Raw genomic sequence first — 14,357 nt, 5'->3', positions numbered from 1 at the left:
TTCATTCTCTCAACTAAAACAGCGAAATGCTGTGGAGACGCTACCTCTTTCCTACCCACTTTGTTTAAACCCCCCGTTAATGAGCTCCTTGGAAAGGCGATGGGAAGAACAAATGGAAGAGAGCGAGGAGGAGAGGGGAGGGAAAAAAACCCAAGCCGATTTCCACTTTTATTAAGTAAAATAATAGTTATGCCTCCCCTACATAAACGAAAGTGTCATAAAAAATTCCGAAGCAGCTGCCAGAGATTTCGACCACACACACAACGGGCGATTGAATTTCCACTTTGTGTATTTCACGGCAGAAGGGAACTGCCGGGAGCAGCGCGTTGTCTCTCTCCCCACCCGGGCGGCGAGGGCGGAGGGAAGCGCAGCGCCCGGGAGCCGCAGCATCGCGGCGCGCAGGCAGCGCAGCGCCGGGGCCGGGGCCGGGGGGCGAGCCGGGCACCCCGGGGGTCCCTGCACCGCTCCTGCCCCCCTCAGTAACGCGCAGCCCTGCGGCTGCGGTCTGGAAATAGCGCGTCCCGCTCAGCCCCGACTCCCTGCGCGCTTAAAGGCAAAATATCGTCGCCTTTAAGGCCGGGGACGGCCCGAAAGGAAATGACAGCGAGAGGCTCCCTGTCTCGGCATCTGCGAGCGGCTTCTGTCAGTTGAGTCGATATTAGCTTCGGTTTTGTCACGCAAGATCGGCTGCAGAAACAAATCAAAACGAGAAAAAGTACCTAAAGTACAACCGGCCTGAAATGATTTAGAAAAGGGAAACCCTGGACTGAAATAAAACAGATGGTCGGATGGCAGACACGTATATACACATACACACATGTTCACGGCTGTACTCCCGGACCTTAAACATATGCATATATATATACACACACACACACAGGATTTGAAGGGTTATTTTTAATTAAGGATTTGTACGCTGGGGGAAGAAGCGATGCCGTCCATTGCAACAGAAACCCTATCGATCTATCTGAAAAGACTGTCTTGTTATCGTCCCGCTGTTCCCAGCTGCAAAAGGGTGTGAGGGAAGCATTTTCCCTAGGCAGGTTTAATTTTTCCTGTTCTTCTGTCCGATAAATTTCATTGCAGATAGCCTCTTTTCCCATCTCCCGTTTTAATTCGTTTCTGCTTTACATTTGACGTTAAATTTTTCTATCAAAAGCGCCTGTGCCTGAGAGCTGACGGGGTGGAAAGGCTATCAAAAATGTCTCAGCGGTGGGGGGAAAAAAAAAAAGTGACCATCAGCCGATCGGCTTGGCTTCTCCCCCCTCCCCTTTTTTTCCCCTCCTCTCTCTCCCTTTAAATGGACTTTCCCCCGTTTCTCCTGCCTGCTTTAACATAGCTTTGGGTCGAGGCGTGTTGGGTCAGTGCTTATTGCATTGCGGCTCCCTCTGGCAGCGGGACCCTTCCCCACGCGAGTTCCCCCCCCCCCCCCGGCTCTCCGGGCCGGGCGGCAGCTCCGGGCGCTGCCGAGCGCAGGCTGGTTTAGCTCTGGCTTAGCCGACCTTGCTCCCGGGTCCCTGCAGATGATCTGTTGGCTTTGCAATACATAATCGTTCATGCTTCCTCTGCCGAGCAGCATCCAAATTCGTTTATTCTGATGAGAACCGCATCTACAAGTCCCCCAAGGCTCAGTGATGGATTTTTCTGTATTACCTCGTTATCAAGCTTGGCTGACCTCTAGCTTTTCTGAAAACATGAACAAGACAGACCTGCTGCTGCCCGGGCTGCCCCAGGGGGCTCTTTTTCCACTTATGTGATTTCCTTTGATATTATTTCTCTTCTTTCCATATCCAAGGCTCAGACCTTTAGTGCTCCCTGCAGTTCAACCTTTTTTTCAGCCCCGTATTGCCCAGCTTCCAAAAAAGTCACACCTCAGCCTGCAGCCTGCTCGCCAGGAGCTCCCAGCACAGGGAGACAGGCAGGGATGGTGGGTGCCACACGCTTCAATATCTGTAAAATTTCCTATTTGTAGGTCATTGGAGCCAAGTGCCTATACTCATTCCCACAGTGCTTGGATATTGGACACTTCAGTTTCACTTGACTCATTTTCAAATATGGGTGACCCAAAATCCACTCCAAAAGAGCCCTGGATTTCAAGAGAATCTTTTCTCAGATTTTCAAAAATTCCCATGTGCCCTGGAGAGCAAATCTCCTCATCTTCCCTGCTCTCCTGCCCTCTTCCCACCCCCCTCCCCCACACCCCTCCCCACCCCCTTACTTATTTAGGTGCTGTGATCCAAGTTTAGGAGCTTGGTTTTGGTTTCAGAGTTCAAAAAACTTTGCCTGGTGCCCTCCATTCATAACTGATCCCATTCCACATGGACTTGAAGCCCACCAGGCAAGCTCATATGAAGCTTAATACTCAGCTGAGTAACCTTGGCTTGGTATAAGCTTTTTGTACTGTTTCTCGGCAATCTGATGTGAAGAGATGGATACACACACACTTACATGACTCAAAGGAACACAGTGATTTCAAACCATAAAGCCCCAGGTGCTCTTTTGAGACTCACCAAATCCAGCCCTCCTGGTTGCCATAAAAAACACATTAGCCAAAGGCCTACGCATGTGGAAGCCAATTACGTTCTGGCACATGGCAGCGTGTGCAGAACAGCCTGGTAACTGTGCCTACCACACAAGGAAAAATATCCCTGTGAAAACAAGTCTGCTAAATCACTTCATTCTTCCCCAAATCCCCTGAAAATAAGAGGGATAAAAGTTTTGGGGAGGGGGGAAAGGATCTATGTGGGAGGGAATCAGATTTTCCAAGAGTGGGTGCCCCAGTGAGGGAACCTAAATAAGTGGCCAGATTCACAAAGAGGTAGAAACTTGTGATGAGGTTTTTGAGGCCAGGTTTTTCATGTTCACATTTGATCATGCCGAACACATGCCCAGAACATTCCTGCTGCCGAGTTTGCTGCAGCCAGGAATTAAGCAACCCGAGCACCCACCTGATGCACTGAGCTCGCAAAGGCCCACTTCAGCCATAAACACCAGCTGAGGACCCCTAATTTGGAGGCCAGGAGCAATACGGAGAGAAAGCCTTCAAAGAAGGAAATTACAGAGAAGATGGAAAATTACTAAAACTTGGTTTGGTTGGGAGGGGAAAAAAGCATTTGACTGGGTTTTTTTTTTTTTTGATGTAATAAATGGCTGAGGATAGGGTTCTTTGAGCCTGGAAGTATTGAGCAGTCCCCAGACAGGGGACAGTTTGGAGTGAATCTTCTGTAAGCCTGTGAAGATCAGCCCTGCATATACATGCCGATATCTGCAGATCTGCCTCCCAAACAGGTTTGTAGATATTTTTGGCTTGTTGACCTCAAATGAGACTGAACTTCAGTCAGCTAGAGGCTGTAATGCTAATACAGCATGGGAATTTTCTCATGCTGGGAAGAAACTGAATAAACAGAGAAGAAAGGCTTGCTACCTAACATCAGGGCAGGGGTGGGTGGGGGGTAGATGTCTTACCCAAGGCCATGCAGAGGAGCAGAGGCAGAGCCAAACACCTTCACCCCTGTCCCTTGTAGCTGACCATATGCAGCGCTTTGCCAAGACCCCCTTCACCCTGGAGAAACACCTGGTGGGGCCTCAGATACCTCATCTTTGACTTTGGCCTTCCTCTGACACAGTGAAATGACCACTTCGAGCTTTGTCTTAAGAATTTTTATAACGCAATGACTTCAGAGACTAGTAAATCATCCACTGCCTCAGCTTTTTGGCTAACTCTGTACAACACCCTGCAAGCAGTTCCCCAGGGACTGGTTTCAATGTCTGGGGAGCTCTGGCTCAAACCCTGCCCCAGGTCCAGGGCATGCAGCTCAACTGAGACACTTCTGGAAGCCCCAGTAAGATTGAGTCACTCGCACCAGTCCGATCAACTGTCTGAGAGGGCACAGTCAGGATGCCACTGCTAGATCTGGCCCTTTGGCTCTGCTGTCAGGGTTTTAATAGCTCCTGTTTTTTCCTGGAGCACAAAGCAACTCTGGAATCTCAAAGACATGGGGTCCCCCAGCTCAGCACCACGGGAGGAGCCTGCAGGGGTGGCACTAGGCCCTACTGGGATAGCCCTGCCTCATCCCGGGATCAACCACAGCCAATGAAGGACAGCCAGGCAGAAAAGGGGATGGGCAGGCGGGTGGACAAGAGATTACTAGGATTTCATTGGGTCAAATAGCAAAAATATCAAACCAGGAAATAATGTTGTAGTTTGGGGCTGAATTTCTGCAGCTCCAGTGTCCTGCAGCACACAGGTGCAAGCAAAGATTCATCCACTGCTTCATCGCAGACTGGCACAGGTGCTTCCACACCCTGGCAGATCCTTCCTTTGGATCCAGGACCCAGAACTAATCTCTGCTTTGCACTCACAGGACACACAACCTTAGCACATCCCAGGCTAACTTCATGGCAGCGTCAGTGTCAGCATGGCTGCAAGCGACAGTTCTCCATTTTATAAAGTGAGTGCTCTGCAGTGCACAGTGGGTTAGAGGGACATTCAAAAACCCCAGCCCCAGCAGCTCTAGACCAGGATGAGCTTTCTCTGCTCCTTTCTGTTAGCTGCTGGAAGAAACTGCTGCCCGAAGACACAGAGGACCAGAGAGGGAAAGCCTGTCAGTGCACAGACTAACATTAATCCTGCTGCTCTGGGGGTGTTGAAGACATGCATGCGCACACACACATTCTGAGCTGCTCATACAGAAGAAATGACACCAAGACTTGCTAAAGGGATGGCTGAATTTCCACACTGGGCTTTACATTACTTGGAAGGACCTGATTTTAACAGGACAGATACTCAGCATTGCCAAGCTAGGCAGATCCCATCAATGCTTATCTTGAAATTTTTTTTAATTATTATATGCCTGGCTTTGGAAATTATAGATGCTAAGGGTTAATTGTGTAATAAGGTGTTGGGATAAGTAATCTGCTCCCATGAAGACATATCTGTAGGTCACTCAGGGCAATTCAGCACTTGCAATGTTCCAGCTGGGCAGAAGTACAGGTTGATGAATGCACTGTTGCTTTCTATTCCCAGCTCCAAATACATCCACAGGCTAACCCCAGGAGCCTCCCCCCCACCCCCCCTCTGCACCCTCACACGTGCTGGATTGTGCTTCTCGGCAGCAGGCTGGCAGGGCCTTCCCTCCCAGCTCAGAGATAAGCATGCCATCTAGAGGAAATCCCCTTTATTACCAGGACTGGCAGCTGAAAATTATCCAATAAATAATAATTAACCTCTGGCTCCAAAGCAAACCCTCCATCCATGCCCTGCCACTCAGGGCTGCAGTGCAGGCCCATCATGGCTGGCTGGTGATGCACTGAGATGTCACCCCGGCTTGGGAAGCCCCAAGCCCTGGAGGCTGCAAGTGCTCCCAGGCCATTGCAGCCCTCGCTGGCTGTGCTCCGACCTGTCTCCCTACACAGGCACTGTCGGAAACAGCTGCCGTGACTCCCAGCATGGGCACTGTGATGCGAACAAGGAGAGGCGATGCAGATCTTTCTGTATCACACGCTTTCCACCATGTCTGCCTTAAGAAAGCAATGAAGACTGTATATATCACATTATGGCCTCCAGTGGCTGCTAGCAGCTGTCACCTATAGGTGCCAATGCCTGAGCCTTAGGGGAAGACCCAGCCAAAGTAACAGAGGCGGCAGCAGCAGGGCCACCTCCCAGACCAGAAGATCCTGCCTTGCAGGACACAGATCCTCCATGGGGAGAGAGGCTCCGTGCGCACTACATACAGCTCAAAAGGGGCTGGTAGACCTTTCCTAGGGCTGGCCCAGAGATGCAAGTGGAGCTCTGTCCTCCTGTGAGGGAGATCCACATGTTCACCCATTTTCCATAAGGAAAAATCTCCTTAGAGAAGAAAAATCTCCTTTACCACTAACTTCCCAGGCTGGACATGGAGCAGGCTGGGTCTGCCCTCATACACAGCTGCCATCATTCCCTGGCAGCTGGGGAAAGGAGCAGACATCACCCCCTCACCCAAACCTTCAGGCACCTGTAGGTCTGGGACCTGGGACACACAGCATATGGGGGCAGCAGGTACACATAGATTGCACACAACCCCTGCAGTCACTCCATCCATCAATGCCTCTGGCCCCCACATCCCACAGTTCCTTCTTTCCCTCCTCCTACCACTCTGACAGGTAACAGCATGGCCACAGTCACCAACACAAAGTTCTTGTCTCGTTAATAAAAACAAGTCCCTGAAAAAATAATTGAAGGCCGGTAGCCCAGATCCAAGCATAGGGACAAGTGCTACCACCCAGCAGGTAGCACTCCTGCAAAAATGGGAAGTTTTGCCAGGGGGAGGAAGAAGCCTCAGAGATGCTACCCTAAGCAATAAGTTCCCCCACCCCCCTTTCAGGATAGCAGCTCTCCACAATTGCCATAAGGAGCTCTCAGAGGATTCAGGAGATGGGAAGTGTCTTTTGGAATTGGAAGGTAGAGTCTGCAGGGGGTAAGGAAAGATGTCAAAGGAAAGAACACAAGCAACATTTTTAAAAGTCATGTCATCTGGCTGGAGAGACACAATTACTTGAGGTACCTTATAAGAAGGTCTTTAGATTTTACAGAGTCCATCTGATGAAACTTAGTATTCCTGCCTGCCTCCAGGGAACTGCAGAGAGCTTGGAGATCCCTGCAGGCACAACTACTTACTGTTCCACTGGCAAAAGACACAGGACAGAGAGACACAAAGAAGGCACAAGCGCTCAGAAGCACTTTCCAGCAAAAGATCTGTAAGGACACAACCACCACCAAGGTAGATAGCTTCACCAAAGACATACCTGGAGCTCCTGACGCCACCAGATACCTGGCAGAGCTCAACCACAAGCAGACACTTTTCTTACACAGACAAATGGGGAAGGAGAAATAACCAACTCTAAAAAGCTTACTGGTCTGAGAAGCAGAAAAAAAATCCTCTCCAGCATGGCCACTCTAGATGCAGCATAGCTGCTCACTGCTCACCCATATTTGCAAATCAGCAAAAGATATGAGGGAATGAAGAAGAGCAGGGAAAGTCTCACAGGAGAGAAATAGTATGGAGAAAAAATGGGTGCATACTTACAAAAAGAACATTTGGAGAGGAGCTGCTATTGTTTTAGCTTGCTCATGTTCTGCCAGATATTTTTCACTTTCTTCACTTTTTTTTTTTTTTTGCTTAAAAAAAAACCCCCAAAGATTATTCCCACTTTTTTTCCCCACTACTTCAGCAACTCCCTAAGAGCTACTCTCTGGTACTCCTAAGCAAGGTTTGTCCCCAGCACTGTTTGTATGGCCTTTTAACTTTGAAAAGAGATCCCATTTGTATTTTGCACCTGCCTTGCCTACTTCTCCACACCTGCAGGCCCTCAGGACTGACTCCTAACCTGTGTTAAGGAGACCACACTGGCAAATCATCCAAACTTCTCCCCCCAGCCTGGGCAAGAGTTATTCTCTGTGCTCCTCCATAGGGAGCATGAGTGTCCTTGCAGGCCTGTAAGGTGCTTCATCTTGCAGGTGCCTGCTGTTCACACGAAGTGAAGAGATTCAGGGCTCTGTGCTAGAAACTTGTATTCTGTATAGGTCTTCTATTTCCTGTCATTGCTGAGAGGAGTCTAGTTGTAATAAAAATCTGGGCTCCGATCCTACAAACGCTTATGCCTGGGCTTAACTCTAAGCACGTGAGCCGTCAAAGGGGACTATTCATGTGCTTAAAATTTAAGCATGTGCTTAAGCGTCTGTAGGCCTGGAGTCTGTCAGTGCAGGGATTTGTGTGTTAAGCCCATATTCTGGGTCATTATCCTTTTCATGTCTTCTCTGGCATTTCAGAAGATGCTTCAAAGAGGAATTTTCAAGTTCTTCAGTAAACTTTGCCTTCCCAAACAGCCTAGATTCTTGGCTATTCTATGGGGCAATTCTGCTCCTTTCCCTCCCCTCCCCTTTTAGTGATAATCCTGTGCTATTTCATGCTTGGCCAGACAATTAAGCCCTCTTGCTGCGTGATTCTGTCTTTGTTATGTATAATTGTTCCAAATAATTAGCCACTATTGCATGCTATTCTGAAACTACTTTGTATTGCAATTATACTTAGAGGGCGAGCATCAGCTAAGGGAGAATCCAAGCAGCAGACAGCCTAGAGAGAAAGGGGTTTGAGCTGGGGGAAAATGGATATGCACTTAAATCAACACTGCGGAAAACAACAATAAATGCCCTGTGAGGAGTAAAACTCTCCTTGGAGCTGATCTGCGTTTCGTGGGGTCTGGGCTTTTGCTGGCAGAAGAGCCGAAGGCGGTGTTGGGGGATGCTGGGGATGCATTACCTGGCTGCCACCTCGTGGGTGCTACAGGTAGGGATGGCTGGTTGACCTGGGCTTGTGCTTCCTCCAGCAGAAGTCTCACTGGCAGCACCAAGTCCCTCACCTTCAGTCACCCAAATCGTCGGCATTTCCTTCGGTAGGCTCCAGCACTGGCGCTGCAGCTCTGGACTGACACTGTTGGCAAAGGCACAAGAAAGCACGAAGCAGGTTTGGTGGCTCACTGATGTGGTTTGGGTGATGGAGAAAATCAGGGATGATGAGAGGCTCTGACCTCCTGCCTGAACTGGAGCTCAGTGCCCGAAGACTGCTCTGCTTGTGCCTGCAAGAGAAGGGATCATGCCATTAAGAGCAGAAGATCATTTTCTCCATGCAAAACCATATTTTGCTTGCATCACTTTAATGGTGATTTGCAGTAAGCACCTTGGCCAAGTGGTTGGTTTTACCATCTCTGTACAATGTAGGGAATATGTAGCTGGACTGGAATACATTTGGGGTCTGGCAGCAAAATGTTCCCTAATTGTGTCTTTGAGCAGTTCTGGGATGGTGAAACTTGTAATTTCCCAAGGGTAGGGACTCCAGATGATGAGACTGGGTCAGCAGCCCTCTGTTTTCCCACCAGTGAATGCATCTCTGCTGTGGATGAGTGCCAGACAAACAGGCTGCTCTGAGAAGTTACTTCTCCATGTGAAGTGTCTTTTTGAACAGAGCAGTGTGGTGCAGCAGAGTCCCCTTAGCATTACTCAGTCTTTTTTCTTTAAAGAAAGAAATATCTGAAAATGATCTAACCATAGACATGGGTTGGCCTGATCTGCACTGGTGAAACCCATGGACTGCTCTGAACAGAAAACAAGATGGCCAGTGGAAATGTGCTTGGATGATTTTGTGCTCTTTGAGATTCACTTGCTGTAACACCTGGTTAGCTAAAGGAGTTTTAAAATCAAGTAGAATATGTCTATGGTGCCTGAGGAAAGTTGGCTAAAGGAAGGAAAGAGTTGTGATGGCTCATGAAAGTCAAAATGAGTCCTGGTTGCAACGCGATGGAAGAGGGCATGTGCGAACCGTGAAGGACATGCAGGAGGGTCAGACACAACTGGATCACAGAACAAGAAGGATGTCAGCAGAAGTGGGGCAGCAATGGGGTCACAGGGTGTGGGGGCTGCTGGGAGCAGAGGACACATGGCGAGGCTGGATGAAGGAAGCACTCAAAATGTCTGAGATGGTTGGGCCCATTCTCCACAGGCATCATATGCATCCTCTTCCCAGGCTCCCATTCCTGGGGTAACCCGTGCAGCTGCATGCCCCAAAGGGGCAAAGCCTTCCAGGCGTAAAATGAGTGCCGCCCAATGCTGCTCAGCAGAGGCCAAGTGAACAGTTGAACTTTTCCAAGGCAGGTACATAACTGGCTCAGGTCTATTCATCCTTCCCAGAGCATCCCAAGGTGCCATGAGCTAGGACTGTTTGTTGGCTTTGGGGTTGGCAGAGTTGTTTCAATGTGTGCATAAAAACAACCATTTCAGTGCAACCACTTCAGCAGTCCCTGCACAAAGACTGAAATAAGTGGACCTTGGACATTCTCCTGAGAGCTTGCTGGTGTTATGCTATCAGTGCCCGGGCTCTGTCACTTTGCAACCTAAGCATGGCCTTGCTTACCAGGTGCTTCCCAGGGCCAGGCCCCCTCTGCCATTCACGTACACTAAGCATCACATTTCAAACACAAGTGTAACTAAACACTGATGGGGACTGGGCAGCACAGCCAGTCTGCCAACAGGGCTGGCTGCTGCAGACAAGTGCTGCTCCATAACTGCCTGCTTGTCTTCAGCCTGGGATCCAGGTTATTGCTGCACTTCCACTTCTGTTGCCTGTTTTTGCACTAGAAAGTCCTACAGCAGAACGACTGGACTGCGGCAGTATCCTGTCTCCAGCAATGGCCTGCAGTGGGTGCCTAGGAAATGGGCAAAAGAGACAGGGTATATATAGAGAAATCCTTCCCCTCCCAAATCTTTCCAGCTTTGATGGTCAATGTTTTAGGGATTTCCCAGCCCGGAGGTTGCATGCAGCCCATGATGTTTAATAATGACCTTCCCTGAATGAGTCTAAACCCCTTTTGACTGAGCCTGTACCCCAAGTCTTCATGACGTCCTGCCTTTCACCATGCAGCTGTGCACTGTGTGAGCAGGAAAGACATCCCAAAGGCCAGATTGCCAGCCTATCACCTGGCTGCATGCTCCTAAGTGTGCCTCGTCCTGCAAGTTTCAGAAGAAAGAATTAAAATCGGTGGCGCATCACCCTGAGAGCGTCTCTGGATGTTGTTTCCTGAGCTCTCGGTGCCTTTGTGAGCTTGCTGCTGCTGCCACCCTGAAGGCACCCACGTCGGCTCTAGGGTTCAGTCCAAGCACGACAGATCCCTGCATCCCGTGTTCCTGGCTCTTAGGGGACATCGTGGGGACGAGCTTGCTCACGGGACGCCACAAGACGCAGCCAGCCCGCTTGCGTTTGGGGGCGGCAGAGCCCGGGCGGTGCTTTAGGCTGAGGAAGCGCCGCGCTCCGGGCCCCGGGCGCTCCCGGCCGGCAGCGTCCCCCGCGCCCCCCGCGCTGCCCGGGGCTCTCCGCTGGGCGGCAGTGCGGGCCCGGGCAGGGCAGCGCCCAGCAGCCCCTCGCAACGCGCTCGCAAAGCGCCGCACACAGTGACACCGGGTTAGGGAATAAAATTTCCAGGGCTGGGACCGCCAGTGAAGGACTGGCAGCATCCAGGCAAAACCCGGCCTTACCAGAGGGGCTGGCAGAGGTTCTTGCGGAAATGCGCTTCTACCAGACCTTCAGCTCATGTTGTGTTTGTTTGTAAGTGAACGGAAAACTCTATTTATAGCTTGTGAATGTAAGCCAGAAAGAGCATTTCTTGTTACTTGTTTTAACCTGTAGGGAAGCAATAGGAATTTGGTACATGCACCAAACACGCAGAACGCTGTCAAACGCAGACACAGGCGGCAGCTCAGCCAATCCTCCCTAGGCAGCTAGTATTTCCTAGAGAAAGGTATCTCTTTCAAAGTGGCAGCTCATTCTGGTTATTTGTTTCTGAATGTCCAGTCTGAGACATTTGAATTCAGCTTGATTTTCAAAGGCCATTTTCTGACAAGTCAGACTGTCTCAGGGGTAGCCCAAACCACTAGGCAAATATCCTTGGCATGCTTGGGATCAGCTCCTCGCTGCTGCAAAACTCCCTCTGCCTCCGCTGGGTTCAGGCTGGGGGGCTCTTCTCTCCGCGTAACGGCCACAGGACCCCTCCTGGTTGCTCTGAGGGACTGTTGCTCATTCCAGTCTCGGAGAGCAAAGAAAGTTTTGCCTCTGGCTTTTTTGTGAGTGAGATCAGGTTAGTTATGAGTGTCATTACTTAATATTATCTAAATTCCTTGGATATTGCTGAATAAAGAAGGGAGGATTTCAAAGGAGACTTGGTTTCACAACTGAAAACTGGGTGATAATTACTCCTGTTTCATTCAAATCCCTCTTATTCAGTGATCAGGGACATTCAAAAGACACTAAAACAGATGAAGGGCACACGTATAAACTTTACAAAGCTTAAAGCTACTCTGCCCCAGCAAGGTTCATGCTTTACATGACACTTTAATCCTACTCATTTGCTAGATTCACCCTAACTGTAAACAAAGCTTTGAAACGAAAGCTTAAAAGCCTAGTTGGGATACATTAAGTTAACCAGGAAGACACTCTTAAGGCATTAGTTTAATGACAACCACAATACAAGTGCCAGAGTCTTGTGCATGGGAGGATTAATATCTATAGGAAAAAGAAAAAAAGGCATTTGTTCCCTGTGCTTTCCAGCTCCTTCGGCAGTGTAAGGCCCGCATCTATGGGTGGCTTAATGCCGCTCGCAGGAGGCTCTGGGCTGGGACTGTCTGGCAGACAGGGAGATATGGGTCCCTAGAGACATGCAGCTGTACGCTGCCTGCCAGGATCTGTCCTGACCGCCCAGGCTGGTGTCCTCTCAGCTGTGCTGGCTCTTGCTTCAGGCCCAAGCCCGTGGCTGGTTACCTTGGCTGAGGAGACCCCTGCTTAGGGGAGGAAACACCAGGGCTCACGCAGGCTGGGTGCTGGGACAGGCCTCCTGCAGACCACAGCAGAGCCAGTGCCCCACGCTCCATCCTCCGGCCCGGCTCCGCGGCGGGAGGAGCAAGCGGTTGAGAGATCCCTGCATGTGACAGCCCAGCCCCCAGACACCTGAGCCCCACTGGCTCCACCAGCACTTGAGCTAAGCCCAGAGGTGCCAAGAACTGGAAAAGCCCTTTCAGACGCTTCCCCCTCCTGCGAGGCTCCATCCTGCTCCTGGGTGACTGGAAGTAAAGGGACTCAGCACCCCAGCTCAGGGGGTCTCTTTCCCGTGCTTGCCATGGGGGCAGACATTTGCTGCAGGTGATCCTCTCTTCAAACAGCACTTTTGGATCCCATATTTCCCTTAGCCAAGCCCAGAAAACTACAGCACAGCTTGCAGACCCCCTTCACCCAACTTCATTTTGCTTTTACACCCTCACTTAGCTTCCACTCCCCCAAAAGCCTCCCACTCGCCGTGCAAACCAATGTCCCAGCCCAGCACCCAGCAAGACTCCAAAAGTTCTTCTGTATGCAAAGGGATTGCAGGATCGAGCCCTGGAAATGAAAGTGAACTACTGACAGGAGTCTGTTCTGTGAACTGTCCTTGTAAATAATTATTTCATGTGTTCCAGCATCCCCCCCCCCCAGTCCATCTATACAGATAGTATGTCATATACAAGAATGGCACTTTGCAAACTTTCATTAGATACAAAATATATTTCCATGGATATGGCTCTATCTCCTATAAAGAGCACAAGAATTTTAGCAGGTACTTTTTTTTTTCTTTTTCAGTTGAAAAACAAACAAACGAAAAAGCTCAATGGTTTGAGAGTCAGAAAGTGTGTCCGATCCAGACAGCCCTTTCCAAGCAGGGCTATTGCCGAGGGAAGAGTGCAGGCACCATAGCTGGGAGCGGTGAGAGAGCTGAGAAGGTGAAGCCGTGGGAGCCGGAGCCAGACACCCTTGCGATGGGACTCCAAAGGGCCAGGGGCAGCAGCCCAGAGGCGGGTTAGTTTTTAGAGACAGAGCAAGTCCCCATCTTAAGGAGGCTGAGAGCATAAAAGGGTCTTTCTCCCTCCCATCCACAGTAAACCCACCCTTGATTTCTACAAAGCACGTGGAACAGAAGAAGAAAAAGCCACCGATGAGAGCTCCTGAGATGCGGGAGAAGGCGCCTGCCTGGGCGCCCGCCTGCACATCCCTGCACGCACGGCTTCAATCACAGGCAGCAGCTGAGGCATTAGATGCTCGATTCTGCACCAAATGTCACCTGGCATCAAAGTCCTCCTTAAGCAGGAGGAAGGTGCAACAGTGACTACAGGAAACTAGTCTGCTTCACATGAAGCCCTTGAGTAACAGGAGAGAAATCCTGTCCTGTCACTTTTACCTGGAGGGTGTTTAAACAAACAAAAAGCTAAACTAGCAACAGGGAATTCTGCCTTCCAGTCTGGCTGGACAGTCTGGCTGGAGAGTCCTATAAATAAAGATTACCAGACTGGCTAGTGAACAGGTTGGATTTTTAATTGATTTTTTTTGCTAGGAGGAAAAGTTACGACCACCTAATTTGATACAGTAAGTCAGAACGTCACCTGCAAGGGATTCCCCTGAAGGGAGACGCGCGTCCCCTGCTCTGCAGGCGAGAACGGCCAAGCCCGACCAGAGCCGCAGAGGGCGAACGCTGCCTAGGGCAGCCCTGGCAGGTCCCAGGTGATGGAGAGCTTCTTGTAACCTTTGCACAACCAGGCAGGAGTTAGTTACTATCAGCTTAAAAAAAGGAAAAAAGAAGAAAAGTAAAATAGACATCTTTAAAAAGTGTCGCTGAAGAACGTAAGATGAGTGGCAGCGTTACAACAGCAGCACGGGTCTGTCTTCCGCCAGTCAGAAAACGGGTCCTTTTCCTCTTTCCAGGGTCCGGCTGGAGCCAGAGGAATGGCAGCACTGAGCACATGGAAAGGAAGA

This window comes from Dromaius novaehollandiae, chromosome 8 (assembly GCF_036370855.1).
Source record: "Dromaius novaehollandiae isolate bDroNov1 chromosome 8, bDroNov1.hap1, whole genome shotgun sequence".
NCBI lineage: Eukaryota > Metazoa > Chordata > Aves > Casuariiformes > Dromaiidae > Dromaius > Dromaius novaehollandiae.
Note: the sequence above shows the minus strand (reverse complement) of the source record.